At 37.9% G+C, this 14,791-nt stretch overlaps 1 protein-coding gene across 10 annotated transcripts in view; it reads left to right on the top strand.

Moving 5' to 3' along the window:
• The window catches only part of TANC1 (tetratricopeptide repeat, ankyrin repeat and coiled-coil containing 1), a 114,577-nt gene that overhangs the window by 29,148 nt on the left and 70,638 nt on the right, over positions 1-14,791 (top strand). The gene's annotated exons all lie outside the window — the stretch shown is intronic.

Genomic DNA, 14,791 nt, shown 5'->3' with positions numbered 1-14,791 from the left:
TGCACAGCGTTACGTGGGGCTCCGGGCCGGGAAGGAGGCAGGGGAGCGCGGCGGCCGTGTGGCCTGCAGAGCAGGCAGCTGCACCAGCGGGACGGCTGCATGGCCCCTGGCCTCACCAGGTGTGGCCAATGTCGCTTCATTAATGCCATCAGTGGTGTTGTTTCCACAGTGCGTCAGTAGGAGAATCCAGGAATAGGCTTAGCATTGTTTTCAGCACGTATGTGAAAGTTAAACGGCTGGCACAAAAGAGAAACGATGATGTACCTGCTTGGAGAAACCGAAGGGAGTTGTGCCGCCATCTCCTCCTCTTGTAGATTTGCTTCAGTCATGTTTTCAAAGCACAAGTCCCTTAGGGGGCTGTTTGTAAACTACCTCATTTTTTTCCTCTTCTGAGAGATCTTCTCAGCATCTGTAGCGGTCTGGCCAGCTGACATGGTGAAGCCCCTGGAAGGAGTAAGGCTGTGGAGCGGTGACCGTTGGCGAGAAGCAGGTATCGGCACACTCAGTTCAGCAGTGTTTTGGCTGGACCCTATCCTGTTGTTGCTGCGGATATGCTTTTCAATAGATAAAAGAAATGATGGAAGAAGCCTTCATTTCTAGACAGTAAGCATATATTCTCATATGATGTCCTACGATGTTTTCCTCTAACTACATGCATCTCTAATCATATACTGCCAGCTTTCACCAGGGCCTGTTTTGGCTTGGTATCAAGCGATTTCATGTAGCATTTGGAGGGAATTTGTCTTCCTTTTTTAAAGGGTTCATCAGTGAGTCTGTTACAAATCTTTGGAGTTCAGTGATTTTTTTTTCATATAAACAGTGGCACCACTGTCAGACCAGATGTGGCAGGTGGCATTTTAGGTATACACAACCATCCCACTTCTAGAAGCGCAACTGAAGACCGTCATGCTGCTTGTTTATGTGTAGCCTGGCAGGAGAATCATGGCATTCAACCTGCAGGTGCTTAATGTTATTTCTCTGTTCTTGTTTGGCTTTGCTACTTGGTTATATGCGGACAAAAGAAATGAATATGAGAATTAGCATGTTTGTTGGATCACATGTGTTACCATAATTGTATCCAGAAGAGACCTGTGGAGTTAGATTGCTTTGAAGTTACTTTTCGGGGGGGGGGGGGCTGTGTGTCTATTGTCTAGATATCTAGAGTGCTGTTTTGAGAACTGCCTTAGCTTACCCGTGAAATTCTCAACACATTACTTACTTTGGCCAAGTCTAATTTTGGAAAAGATGGTCTGTGATTATTATTTTTTTTTTTTTTAAGATAAATGAGCTTGGTGGTTAGTGTGCTTTGTACTGAAAAAGAAAGTCAATTGTTACTGTTTAGAAGTGGCTCCTTTCCAAGTTCTGAGTTGAAAATGCACATCTTATATATGAAAAGACTCCATGGTAGTACACACAGGCACATAACTTGATAAGTTTGTGGTATTTTTTCTATAGGATTTTTCATCTGTAGTATTTGACGAGTTGAAATTATTAAGCAAGCTGGAAGTGAAGCATAATAGCTTTATCTCCCTCACTGTTGGTTTATCCAGGTGTTTCCTTCTGATGAAGATATTAATTCCCTTTACATGGCATAACTTGTTTCCTCCCCTTGAAGTTTAAAACAGCTGAAATGGAGAAACAAAGCACTATATATGCAAGCTGTAACCTAAAAGCCACAGTAAACAAGCAGAGGGCTGATCAGCTGCAGTAGTTCATTTGTTGAGTTTATGGATTTTAATGATATTCAATATGCCTAGAAAAATTAAATCATTAGTATTAAACCTTGTTGGGTGGGCTTTTTAGTCTTCTCAATAGACATGAGGGAAATGCAGCCCTTGACTACTCACCCAGTGACTGGAGAACTTCTCCATTCTTCCTGGGGATGCTGAGTAGAAATGGTATGACTTTAACCAAAATGAATTTCGGTTAAGCCAGTTCTGTCCTGGGTAATGATAGTAGACAGACCTTGTGTATACTAGCTGATGAGGAAGCACTGACTGCCTTAAAGGAATGTCCTGTACCTAAATTTGTAAGAATTCAACTGGAATGCCGTCATTTTGCTGTGACCTAAATCAAATTTGGTTTCTTCCTCCTACAAAGGAGAGTTGGATATTGTCTGCAAACAATTGCAGCTACAGAAGACAGCTATGTGAGTTTTCTAAAGTGTAATGACTCCAAATGCCAGGCAGTGCTTCTGAATCAGCTGGTAGGAATCTATTGCCATGCAGAAGTGAAATGGGACATCACTGGGCTGAGAATTTTTAGGTGATGAAGACTTCCTTCTACTGCTTCCCACCCCCCTTATTTTCTAGACTGTGGTGATGCCTTAATAGTACTTGTGGCTTAGTAGGAAGAGACAAAGTTAGTTAAATACACTTGTGAAGGCTAACCTTTACAGGCTATTGAGCCTTTTTTTTAATTATTTTTTAAAGAAATTGGGGAACCTACATCTGTTCTAATGGATATACTGGAAACTGCATGATAGTCCAGAGAAGAAAGTCTGTTAAAATGTGGGAGTCAAGTGATGCAGATACTCATGACAGATCTGTCCCCATCTCTGCTCTGCGAGATCAAGCCTGTCTTCAGTTTTGTGGGTCGTGAAACAATGTCTGGAATTGCAACAGCATGGAGGAGGAGGGTTTAAACTGATGCAGTGTGGAAGGTGATTTTGCCTACCAAGTAGTTTGAACTGCAGCCTGTATAATGTAAGATGGATACATTCTGCATCGTTATTTACTTTTTGCTGTTTGAAGTGAATGGCTATATTGTTTTACAGGCAGATTGTTAATGTTCATTTGGAAGCTAGGGCAGTATCTAGGACAGTTGAGAAACTGGAAGCATGTTTTGTTTCCATGCTCTTAATCTTCTGTTCTTTCTGGAGGAAAAGGTGCTGTTATAATGTAAGCATATGGCTGTTCTGTAAAATAAGACTGGACTAGGATGAGCTGGGTCAAGATTTCAGCGTGATTTTTAGAATCATAGAATGATTTGGTTTGGAAGGGACTTGTGACTTCCAAGACCTTTGTCTTCCTTTCATATTCTGTGTACTGTTAAAGCTGAAATGGCAGTTTCTGACCTAGTTTTCATCTAGTTTTAAGCTTCTGATTTTCTGCTGACGTATTTTGTGCAGGGTGTCTCTTCTGCCAGATGGAAAGCGATGAGTTCTTTCTTGCCTAGTGTTTTGACCTTCTTGTAATTAAAGCAGGGGCTTTGTCATGTTTTCAGTGTTTGACATGGTAGGACGGAGAAAGATAGGTTGAAAGTGGCTATTATGACAATAGGAAGAAAAAAAAATCTATGGTTATATTTAATTTTTATTTCTTTGCTCATTCCTGCCCAAGCATAAGCTGTTTGTGACATCTACCTGTTCCTAGGATTGCTGGCTGGGATTCTTGTACTGGTGTTTCCTCAAGACTTTTTTTTTTTTTAACCTTGTGACCTTATTTGTGTCTAGAACACCTCTTCAGATAGTGGCTTTCCACTTAGAGGAGGGCCAAATTTTTCATTTTATCTTTTTAACTTTTTTATTGAGGTAAGTATTATTGCTGAAGGCAAGCAGCAAGGAGTCTTTTTCCTCTTATCCACCCTTCATTATTCTACTTGCTCTACACGCCCCCACCTTCTTCTTACCCCCGAAGCAAAAACTTACTTTGCTGCATGATCTGTGTATCCTGATCTGTCTTGGAAGGCTGGAGGAAAGGAAAGATAATTCATTAAATTTAGAAATAAAAGGCAGCAGGATGATATAGAGGGTAATTTACTTCTGTGGAACGGAACGATACAATTTAAGGGAGAAAACAGCCTGATGAAAGTGAAATTAGTCTAAATGAGATGAGACTAAGAGAGCACAGTGATCTTTTGATCAAAGCCTTTGAAGAAACTGGCAGTACCTTGAAAATGACAAGAGCTTGGAGGTGAGGTTCAGAAAGAGGCTTAAATAGCGAGGTTAAATTTGGTAAATTCAGTAGGGAGAAGAAGTAGGTTTGGGTTTTTCTGTTTGTTTGTTTAAGTCATAACTGAAGAAAGATGAAATTCTATAGGAAATTGTAGATGGTTATGTCTTGGTATTTTCTCTGGAGGAGCTTGACAGAGTGGGAAAAAAAAAGAAAAATAGATTTTCTATAACTAATATGTGGTCACATATATATATATATATTTTTTTTTTTCTATATGAGAAACAGCTGGTGAGTCTTAAAATCTTACAGCTCCTCTGTTGGAAACGGGTGCTCTTTATACCAGCAGTAGACAGACAAATGAGCTATCCAATGGTTTTTCATCCACATCATTGCCAAATCTTTCAGGTTAGTTTAAACTGGTGTTTATGACATTGGAAGTTAATATATATTACTTTGTCAGTACTTTTCATCTACTTCAGTGCAAGATCAGTTTCTTCAGTGCTTGAGGGTAGTAATACATCGCTGGGGAAGAGGAATCTTTTAAACTGGTAAGCAGTCATTTCTGCAGTGTCTGGCACCTGACCAAGAATTTTTGGACAGCAGTCAAGTGAAGAGACCACATTTTCCCCTGTGGTCACAGTCCTTAGAGACCCTGGCCAAAACAACCTGCAGTAGCGTCAGATAGTAGCATAGCAGAAAAGTGAGTGATTGCAGGATGGGGTAGGTATGTTGATGAAAGCTGGGAAGTCAAATCTAAAACCAGACTGGTGGGAAGTAATCTACTGCAAATGCACATTCTAATAGCTAACATGATAGTAAGGATGTTTTTCTCACGCTTCCTCATCTTTCAGCTCTTTCATTGTATGTTAATAGTGCTTCAGGGTGCAGTTCTGCTATTTAGCAAGATGTTGGAAACCTCAGAAACCTCTGTGTCCTTTTGAGTCTCCTGCTAAATTGAGACACAGCTTTCAGGGGTGTCAGATAAACTGGGGGGGATGCGGAGTATCTCATAGATGATAATAATAATAATTAGGATGTTGAATGAGCAACAAGTGAAACAAGTGCAGCATAGTTTGTCAGCTTTGTATCTGTATAGATCTTCCTGCTTGAGAAACATCTAGAAAAATAAATTAAAAAAAAAAAAATGTCATATTGATTTAGGGTTTTGCAGAAAAATCGTTCAATAATACCTGGTTTACTTCAGCGAGTTTGTTTAGTTTTGGCTAAAAGCAACCTGTTAAAAATATTTTTACACTACATTACAAGCTTTTTCAGAGACAGACTTCTTCAGCGTGTCTGTCATTTTCATTCATACATTTGAGTAATATTAACCCAAATATAGCTCATTATAAGTTGTGCCTTTAAAAAAGACAAACAAAGCCCACTGTTCTTTCTTTATCAAATGTTCCTGTTCCTTCATGATTTGGGGGTCTTGTGGATCTGCAAATACACATTTTATAATAAAAATGTTAAATATTGATGTCGTAATGTAATTGTTTTAAAGATTTTTACATACTGTCTTGTCTTGATTTCTGTTACTTCACTAACATCTTGCTGCTTTAAGTGACTTTTGTTTTCTTCCTGACTGAAAAACACAGTTAAGTGAAAGGAATTTGACTTTGCCAGAAAAGGGAAACGTTTAAACTGTGTGTAACAAATGATATTCTGACTGCATTTAAAGGCAAAACAGCACTGTCACTAAATTAAGTTTTCTGCAAACCTTAGGATGGAATCTTTGGATACTTGTACTAAATGCACTTTTTCCAATACATCTTTTTTTGAAGTACACATTTAATAAATCCTGTGCTGAGAGGTGTTAAGTACTGTTTTGCAAATTGTAGAATGACTAAGATGTTTCACCCTTTACTTCTTTGCAAATACATGCTAACTGTTTTTCAGGATTTAAATATGGAGAGACTGAGTGGCATGAGTTTGGGAAGTAGGTAAATGTGGAGTTTGTGGGTACTAGCTCAGGTGGTTACATACTGTGAAGGATCAGTTTATTTGTCCTCTTCAGACACGATGAACTCTTGTGGATTGATCTTTGAAAATGACCCACTATATGCAAGGTATATGAGACATGTATGCCACAAATCATTAAAGGAAGTGCAACAAAAGCTATGAATCTTTTTGACGCTGATGTTAGTAACTGCTAGTAGTAATTATACTTGCAAAATATTGTCATATGAAGAAGTTTCTGAGTTTTAAGAGGTAATTGCAAACAGGGAAAAGGTGGAGGAACTTTTTCTGTCTTTTTGCTTTTCAAGGGGTATATTGCCTAGGTTGTGAAGTACATAATTTGTAAAAGATTAGGAATGAAGTTAACAGTATCCATCTACTCCTTACGTAACTTAGCATTTCTATTTTATACACCTGATCATGTTTTGGAATCCCTTATTTAGAAAAAAAAATGATTATGCAAGTTCTTAAATCAAAGGACTTTCTACCACTTCCCTTCATGCTCTGAGTGTGAGGCAATTGTATGAAGTATCTTGTGTATCCCAAAGATGCACGGTGGGATTGGGGTTGGAGGGCAGTACCTGTTTTAAAACATTCAACATGAGCTCATGTGGGAGATCCATTTTTTTAAGCAACTAATATAATTTTTGATTGCATAAGCAAAAGAGTGTTGGGGTATCTTCCTACTTATGTGACATTACTAGTAGCATCCCTTGGATAATGAGTCCATATCTGGTATTTAAGAGATCCTCAAGAAGGAGTGAGGACCATGCGTTTTCATGTTAAAAATGCACTGAAGCCTTACCTGATCACTTAACTCCTCAGGAGGTTTAGTTGGCTTCTGTTAATAAGCTCCTGCTTGGGAAGGTTCTGACAATCAGAGTCACTTTTCAAACCAGCAGGCAAAAGGGCTGTGAGATCTAATAGTCAGGAGTTAGACAAGGCATACTTACAAATAGGACGGTGCTCACCCAGCGGGGGGGGAGTGTAACAAGTGGCCTGGAGGTTGTGAATGAAGCCTTTGTCATATTCGAGCATGTGCAGGAGTCCCTTTTACAAGATTCTGTAGTCTTTTTGTGCAGAAGGACAAACTTCAACTGTTAGATAAATGAGCTAGTGACAGATGTAAATTATTTGCCCCTTACCTAAATGCTAACAGTATGTGACGTTAGTCGAAGTAAAGACATACAAATGTGATGAAAAGAGTGATGTCTATTAATAGAAAAGGTCGCTTCAGCTGCACGTGTCGGATTTAGTGCAACTGTATGCCACGGCAGTTGTGCAGCTCAATGGAAGCGGTGGCCGTGATGCATGATGTGAAGTAAACCTTGAGAGAGTTAATCCATGCAGATTTCTTTCATGTGGCAATTATGTTGTTTGCTAGGAGACAACACCAGAAGCAGCCAGGTATTAAAGCTAGTCTGATATGGATAAGCAAGGTGCAGTTGCAATGATTTCTAAACCTAGTTAGTTGTCTATGTTTCTCCAGGTGGGAGAAGGGTTTTTTAGTGTTTCTGTACCTATCCTTAATTAGGAGTAACGATTGCTCTGCATAAAACTTCAAATAAGTGGTAATATTAAAATCAAAAATAAGCTGTTTGTATTTTTAATACACACTAAGCTGTACTTTTTTTCCTTTCTCTTGTTCATACTTACACTTTTTTTTTCTTTTTGATTAAGAGTACATTAGCAAGGGAGGAAAATTTGCTGGAAATGTTCATTGGTTTTTTTGTTTGCTTTTATACTATAGGAGGAACAGATGTATACATCTTTATTCAAGATAGAGGATGTTAAATAACTTATTATTTTGGAGAAAAACTAAAGCTTTAAAGCTCCTGGCAATTTGTGTGGAAAGGGTGGTATTTAAGTGAAGGTTTTCCTGAAATGGTTTCAAAGGTCTCTGCTTTCTTCTTACTATAGTGACAAGTATTTCTAACACTTCTAGAGATCAGATGAATTGGAGAAGACCAAACAAGCAGGGAGAATGATATACCTGAAATTACAGATCGCAGTTGAAAAGAATTTCTAGAGGTACTAGTTATCTAGACCTTTTTGATGTTGGGCCCTTTTCCCCAATGTAAAGTAAATGCAGTCACTTAGGGCTTCTGTGAGGGCATTGATGGAGAAGGGGGTGGAGGGAAACGTTTGTTTAAATGTAATAAACCTGTTCTTCCTTTAAAAGGATGGATAAGGGAAAAAACGTCGATACAATTGACTGTGTTGGTATGAGGTGTGTTTTGTTTTGTTTGTTTGTTTGTTTTCGCTCTTTGAGTGATTTTTTTTCTTGTTGATTTATAGACCCGTTCTTAGTGATCTTCTCACTGGCTAAGTATCACCTGCTAAACTGCCAGCTTTCTTCTTAACTGCACCTCTTTTCAACTCTTTGTCAGGGCAGCATCAAGGCTTTAAGCACAATAGTGCTTTTTTTGTTCGTGTGCTTGTTTGTTTTTTTCCCCACAAATAGAGAGCTCTGATCTTTTCTTCTTCTGACTTGGATGCCATGTTTTTCTTGTTTGAAAAGTGCAGTGTACAGGGTGCATTTCCTGAGAGTTCTCCCCAGGTTTCTATTAAAAACAAAATACTGGACATATGAAATAGAAAATAAAATGACAAGGCCTGCATTTTGAATTACATCAATTTGGGCATCCAAATTACGTGCTACAAAAGTTTCTGAGATTCCCTCGTATTTGCTTGTTACCTTTTAAAATTCAAGTCTGTAACTTAGGATGCATATCTTTTCTGCAGCTATCCATGTTGATCCATCAGGATCCACTTGATAACTCCTTTATAAAAGCTCACTTAAAATAACTCATTTGATACTCAGCTAAGAAAGGCTATAAGCCTTATTGGAGAACTGCTAGACTTTCATTAAGTAGTTTGCTTATGCTCATCAGCTCTTTGGGTTATTTAAAAGGAATTATATGTTTATTGGAAAAACATGTTGGATTCAACTCGTTGTTAACAATGTGTTGAAGTGGTCTTGGGAATCCCCAAATACTGAACTAACTCTGGTTGGAATACCAAAAATACTAAAGTCAACCACAAAATACAGTTATTTCGTAGTTAGAACTCTCAGGCAGGGACTACACTGTTACAGCTTGGGACAAGTTTTCTTTATCACCTAGGATCCACTGTCATGCCTGAAAAACCTTATTTATTTCACTGTAAAAGCAATAATGAGTTACAGCTAGAAGTCAATAGCTCCATAGCTGTGTATATTTACTGCTTTACCAGCTTAGAAAAATGTACAGAGTAGTATATTAGTAGTATAATCTGCTAGCAAAATAAAACGTTTTTCCTCCAGTCCTTACTAGACTTTATGATTATTATAAGAGTAGGGGGGAGGTCTCTGGTAGTCTCCATGGAATAATTGGTTTGTATAGCTTCTTTACAAAAGGAACCCAAAGAACGTTGTTAGATTTGAAGCCAGACAGAATTCTAAATGTCAATTAAACTATGTTAACAAATAAAAGTAGCTTTAGTTTTAAGTGAAAGTTACCCTTAGGAGACAAGGTCATATGTAATGCATGATGAACAATGATAGGGAAGTTTCACCCTTTTTTTAGCCTTCATTGGTGAGCATAGACAGCTGCAGGTAGATGAGAAGTGAAAGAAACTGAGATGGAAGTATTGAGCATTCTGCATAGGAATGATGGAAGCAGTTTGCACTGTGCTGTGTTCACACTGCAGTGCTAGAAGAAAAGGAGAAAGAGGTTTGAAACTCATGTAAGCAGTATTTTTGCTTATTTGTCAGTTACAAGGAGAAAGAGAAGAATGTGGGAGAGACTTTTAGTTGCTGTTGGGTTTGATACGGTGATGAAATGGGTTTTTAGAGCTGTTTCAGTCCTTCAACTAATATTCTTCTTAAGAGCTGCTTTGATTATCCTTCTCTAGGAAAAAAAAAAAAAAAGACTATTAGCATGCTGTTATTTCAAACATAAAGTGCTATGCAGCAATTTTTTTTCCCACTACGTTATATTCAGTCAACTTACAAGTTAGAAAGTATATTTTTAAAAGGCAACTCACTGACAGCACACATTAATTTTTAGGCAATTGAACAGTGTGTTGTCTTGCAGTAAAGCATCTATGGATCTATAAGTTCAGTTTTCCTGTCGCACAAGGAACACTTGTACTAATGTTAATGAGATTAATTGGTCTTGCTAGACTCTACAGGTGATCTGTATGCTATATCGGATTTTAGAAGTCATGAGCTTGCCCAGGTTACATTTTTTTTTTAATTACATATATATATATACAACCAGTTTAGCCAGTTTATGCTGCCAAATTAAACATTCTCTTCCAATTCTACAGTCTAAATCATTAAACCAGGATAAAAGCATTTAGAGCTTAACAGTTTTTCAAATTGTTTTTAACTTCATTTATTTTATCATACAACTTAAAGGAATTTAAGATGATACAGCATCACAGGAAAAGACAGTGATGTTTGTATCAGAAGTTCTATATTTGAAATCCAGGAGATGTGGAAGCCTGTAAAGAAAAAAAGCTTTATTTTTGCTTAAGATAATGCACAGTGTTCAGACAATCTATCCTGATGTTCGTGATAGGCAACATTTTTCTCAGAAGTTAACTTGAAAATGAATTGCTTTCCAGCTGACAGGTAGGAAGGCAAGAAAATTATGGTCCTCCCTTTCCTTGCAGAGGGCCAGTTCTGTGTAGAAATCTAATGTATGTCTGTAGAAATTGTTTATTATATCCTTAGTACGGGATGAGTATAGTTCCTTCGTCGTGAATCTAGGTCAAAATCAGTTCTTCTTCTTCTTTTTTTTTTTTTTTATATATTATTATTACTCTTCCACCTTCTCTCCCCACCCCCAGTCATTAACTTTCTCACCTAAACTATGAACTGTTGGGATTTGCTAGGTTTTAGTATTTCTGTTTTAAATCTGTTTTGGGAGCTCTATAATGGGAATCAGCTGGAATATTTGGCTCACCAGTGAGCTGACTTAAGAAAACACCTATGGTCTCAAAGAAGTGAGACTAATATAATTAGTAATAATAAAATAATAAGTCTAATATAATTAGAAAAAAACAGGAGATCACTAGCCACAGTCAGTAAAGCAGACGAGAGTTTGATGCTTTCACATCATTTGTCCATTGGATTCCTCTTTGTGCCCAATATTATTTCCACTTACTTTTTTTTTTTTTTTAATGTCACATTTCTTCTGTCTTTGATCTGCTTCTGGAGGCTTCTTTTAGCACTGAACCTGTTTACAATTCTGTAAAAGTTGTTTTATTATTACTTTTTTTTGGAGGCTCAGCTCCGTCAAACCAAACTTACTTATCCTCTTGTATTCTCTGGTTCTGGTTGCATTATAGTACTGAGCTGTATCACTTCTTGGAGTGGGGGGGGAAGCACATCCAGTATTCTCTTTAAGGCAGAACTAGATTAGATATGCTCTTTGAGCTTTAGCAAGATGTCAGGAAAACTATTTCTGTGTTCATGATACTAGTTGAATTTAGTAAAATCTGTTGTTCTGCAAGATTTATGATATTTTAAAGTGTTTGTATGTAAAATTTGTTGTACAACAAACATACCAGTAATGTGTAACACTGAACAATTTTAGAGGAAACATGAAAGTTTCAAAGCCATGCATAGGTTAGAGAATACCAAATTAAAAATGTCTCTGCAAATCTAACTAGACTTCCCACTCTTCTACCTCTGCATTATGTTTCAGCCCTGAATTATATGACTGAACACTTTTATCTTCACTAAATGCGTTAACTGTATCTGCAAACACCTGCTTACAGGTAGTAAAGTTTTGTGTGTTTTTTTTTTTTTGTTTGTTTTTTAATTGAAAGCTATAATACTCTTGAGTATAATTACCTCAGCTGTGACCTACTATAATGAGCCGGGAAATTTTTCATTTTAAGGAGCTGTCCAATTACATATAGAAATGAGTTCCACAGAACTTAGGACCTTCAAACTGTAACAATAAGGTCAAAATTATATATCTGGGTTTCTGGAACAAATGACCAGTGTCCAAACATTAAACACAGACTCTGTGTTTGTTCCAAACTCACACATGTAGCAGTATCTTAAGTCGTGTGGTGTGAAGTGGCTGGAAGGATTCAAGAAGAACCAGAACAATTTACCTCTTCTTTTTTCTTTAAAAAAAAAAAAAAAAAGTTACATGCTAAAATTTGCAAGATCCTTAGATCCTTTCTGAAATGGTGTTCAAGAGCATGGAGAAGAGAACAGTGAAGTTGGAATCTATTTTTTGTCAGAGAAAATATCAACAATGTTCAGTTTGGCTGATAGGTATGAAATGTATAACACAGCTGTCCTGTACAGTATTGTGCTTTACCCAGTTGTGTGAAAACATCAGAGAAGACTTGTCCTTGTGCAAGTAACATTCACTACGGCATTTTCAGTCTGACATTTTGTAGATATAATGCATAGCTTTCTTGGGTCCCAGTCAGTGTGCTATAGATGGAAAAGGGGGTTATTTTATTTTCAGGCATCCTTTGGAATATTTGAATGAATAGGACACAATTACATAATTAAAGATTTTAGCACAGTTTATGTACAAAAGAACAAATTTGGATTGTACAGTCCAGCTTTTAAATTTCTAGTATCCTAACTTTTTAATGCTTGCCTTCATAGTTTTGGCATTGTTAATGTATGTAAGAGCCTTTTGTTTAGTCTGCAAGCTTGAATCTGGTGCTTTTTAAAAAAGATAAGCAAAGAAAAACGTAGTTTGAAGTACTAATAAAGATAAGTGTTTCATACAGATACTGGGAAGTTAGTTCTGTAATATTAAAGAACATCTGTAATAATTCAAACATGCTTTTAGACATAGTTCTCAATGCAAAACAATTCTTCTTTCTCCCTCATACCTATTTCAAGCTAGGGAAGATGTTCTTAAGTGCTTGATTTTTAAGTATGATTTGAGGACTTGTTGGTTTTCCACAACTATAAGATGTTTATTTAACTCTTTAAAAACAAACAACAAAAAAGAGGCTCTATTTAAGCAAAATAAGATTATATTCTTCCTCATTCAGTATATTTCTGTAAGGAATCCCAACTTAAAACATTCAATCTAGCACAGGACATTGAAGCTTTAAGTAGCCTTGCTTTAAGTAACCAGGTCTGAACCGTTTTCAGTATTATTATAATCCATTTCACAGAATCACAGAATCGTCAAGGTTGGAAGAGCCCTCCAAGACCACCTAGTCTGACCTCTGACCTAACACTAACAAGTCCTCCACTAAACCATATCACCAAGCTCTACATCTAAACGTCTTTTAAAGACCTCCAGGGATGGTGACTCCACCACTTCCCTGGGCAGCCCATTCCAGTGCCTAACAACCCTTTCAGTAATTTTTTCTTTTTATCTATAGTTTCTTGACTAACTGTTTGCTAACCAGTTATGGCATTCTAGTGCCCATGTTTATTTCGGGGCTCTTGACTTGCCTCTGACAGCACAGAGCAGAGGTGTGGGAGGCACTTTGGAAAGGGCGCTGGGCTGGCCCTTAAGGGTCTCATCCATCTGGAAGATTTCTGTCAATAATCTGCTTTTCATAGAGCTGGAATTAAGATGAGTTTAAAGCTTACCAACTTTTTTTTTTCATGCCTAGAGCAGAAGCTTGTGAGGCTTAAGCTTCTCTTGCCGTTTTTGTTTTGTTTTTGTCCCCGTGCCCAACACTGTGGTCAGGCAGATGAGCACATCAACTAGTGCAGATGTTTCATCCTCAGCCCGACACTTCTTACTCAAGCACCACAGCTGAATGTCTTTTCTTGCAGATGTCTGTCTGAGCTGTTTCAGAGAAAAGTATTCTACTCTTTCCTTATGGGCATGCTCTTTTCCTGTCCTCCTCCATCCTGACTAGTCTATCCAGAGCAGATCTGACGTACAGGCTGTTCACTTCTGTGTAACGGTCTTGAAATACCTAGCAGGCTAATGTAATTACATCTCACTGAATCGTCTGTTCTCTACAGTAAGCAGCCTGTTACCTGAGTTTGGGCGCTGGCACTCCAGGCGTCTCAGAGCCCTGTCCCAGGCCCAGGCCTGAGCTCTGAGCACGGTGGGGCGAGGGCTCCTCCAGAGGCCTGGTAGCACCCTACCAGGTGGCGAGGGATGGTGGCTTTGGTTGTTTGGAAGGCAGCGCTGCTCCTTGTACAACTTAGTAAGTGGCTTGTGGTCTGTATCATTTGGCTGTTTCCAGCTGATTGTGTCTGTCTCTCAGAAAATTCTAAGGAATTTTTTCCTTCTGTATAACAGTGGACCTGAGGACATGACTTGTAGTACATTCATGTTGCATATCATGTGCTAAACTGAGATAGCTTTGCAGTTTTTCAATGGAGAGAGAAAACAAACAAACAAAAACAAAACAAAAACAAACAAAAAAAACTAGAATTTATAGATGCTTTAGAAAGGCTTCTGAGAAAGAACTGCTCTTCACTGTTCCTTGCATTGTTTTCCCTGTAATGGAAGATAGTTACCTGAAACATCTAAACTGTCTTCCAATTTTATAACCTGGATATATTTTTCTTGTACTTGTAATTCTCAAATCTGCAACTGCTGCTTGCTTGAAGTTGACTGTTAAATTTGAGACCTCAAGCACAGACTGGGAGACAGAAATGCATGTGCTCACAGTCATGAATGTGTCTGACACGTGTCTGTACATAGCAGTGATAAGGACTGCAGTGATTTAATTTGTTGTGCTGTTCTTGTGTTGGTCAAGAGTGTGTTGTATAGGTGAAAAACATTAGTGTGGTGATACCATGTCCCATTGTCCACTATCAGTTCTGTAGTTCTACAGTTTGGAGTCTCCAGCTCATCCAGCCACGTCGCCAGTTCCTTCAGCTGTGCTGATGAGCTCAAGTCAGGAGTTGGGCTTTTATTCTTTTCTGTTTTTGACAGGGCGTCTTACAGTAACTTACAGAGGTTTAGCCTTATAACCTTAATTACACA

Source organism: Anas acuta, chromosome 6 (assembly GCF_963932015.1).
Source record: "Anas acuta chromosome 6, bAnaAcu1.1, whole genome shotgun sequence".
Classification (NCBI taxonomy): domain Eukaryota; kingdom Metazoa; phylum Chordata; class Aves; order Anseriformes; family Anatidae; genus Anas; species Anas acuta.
Note: the sequence above shows the minus strand (reverse complement) of the source record. Positions and strands in the feature narration are given on the sequence as shown.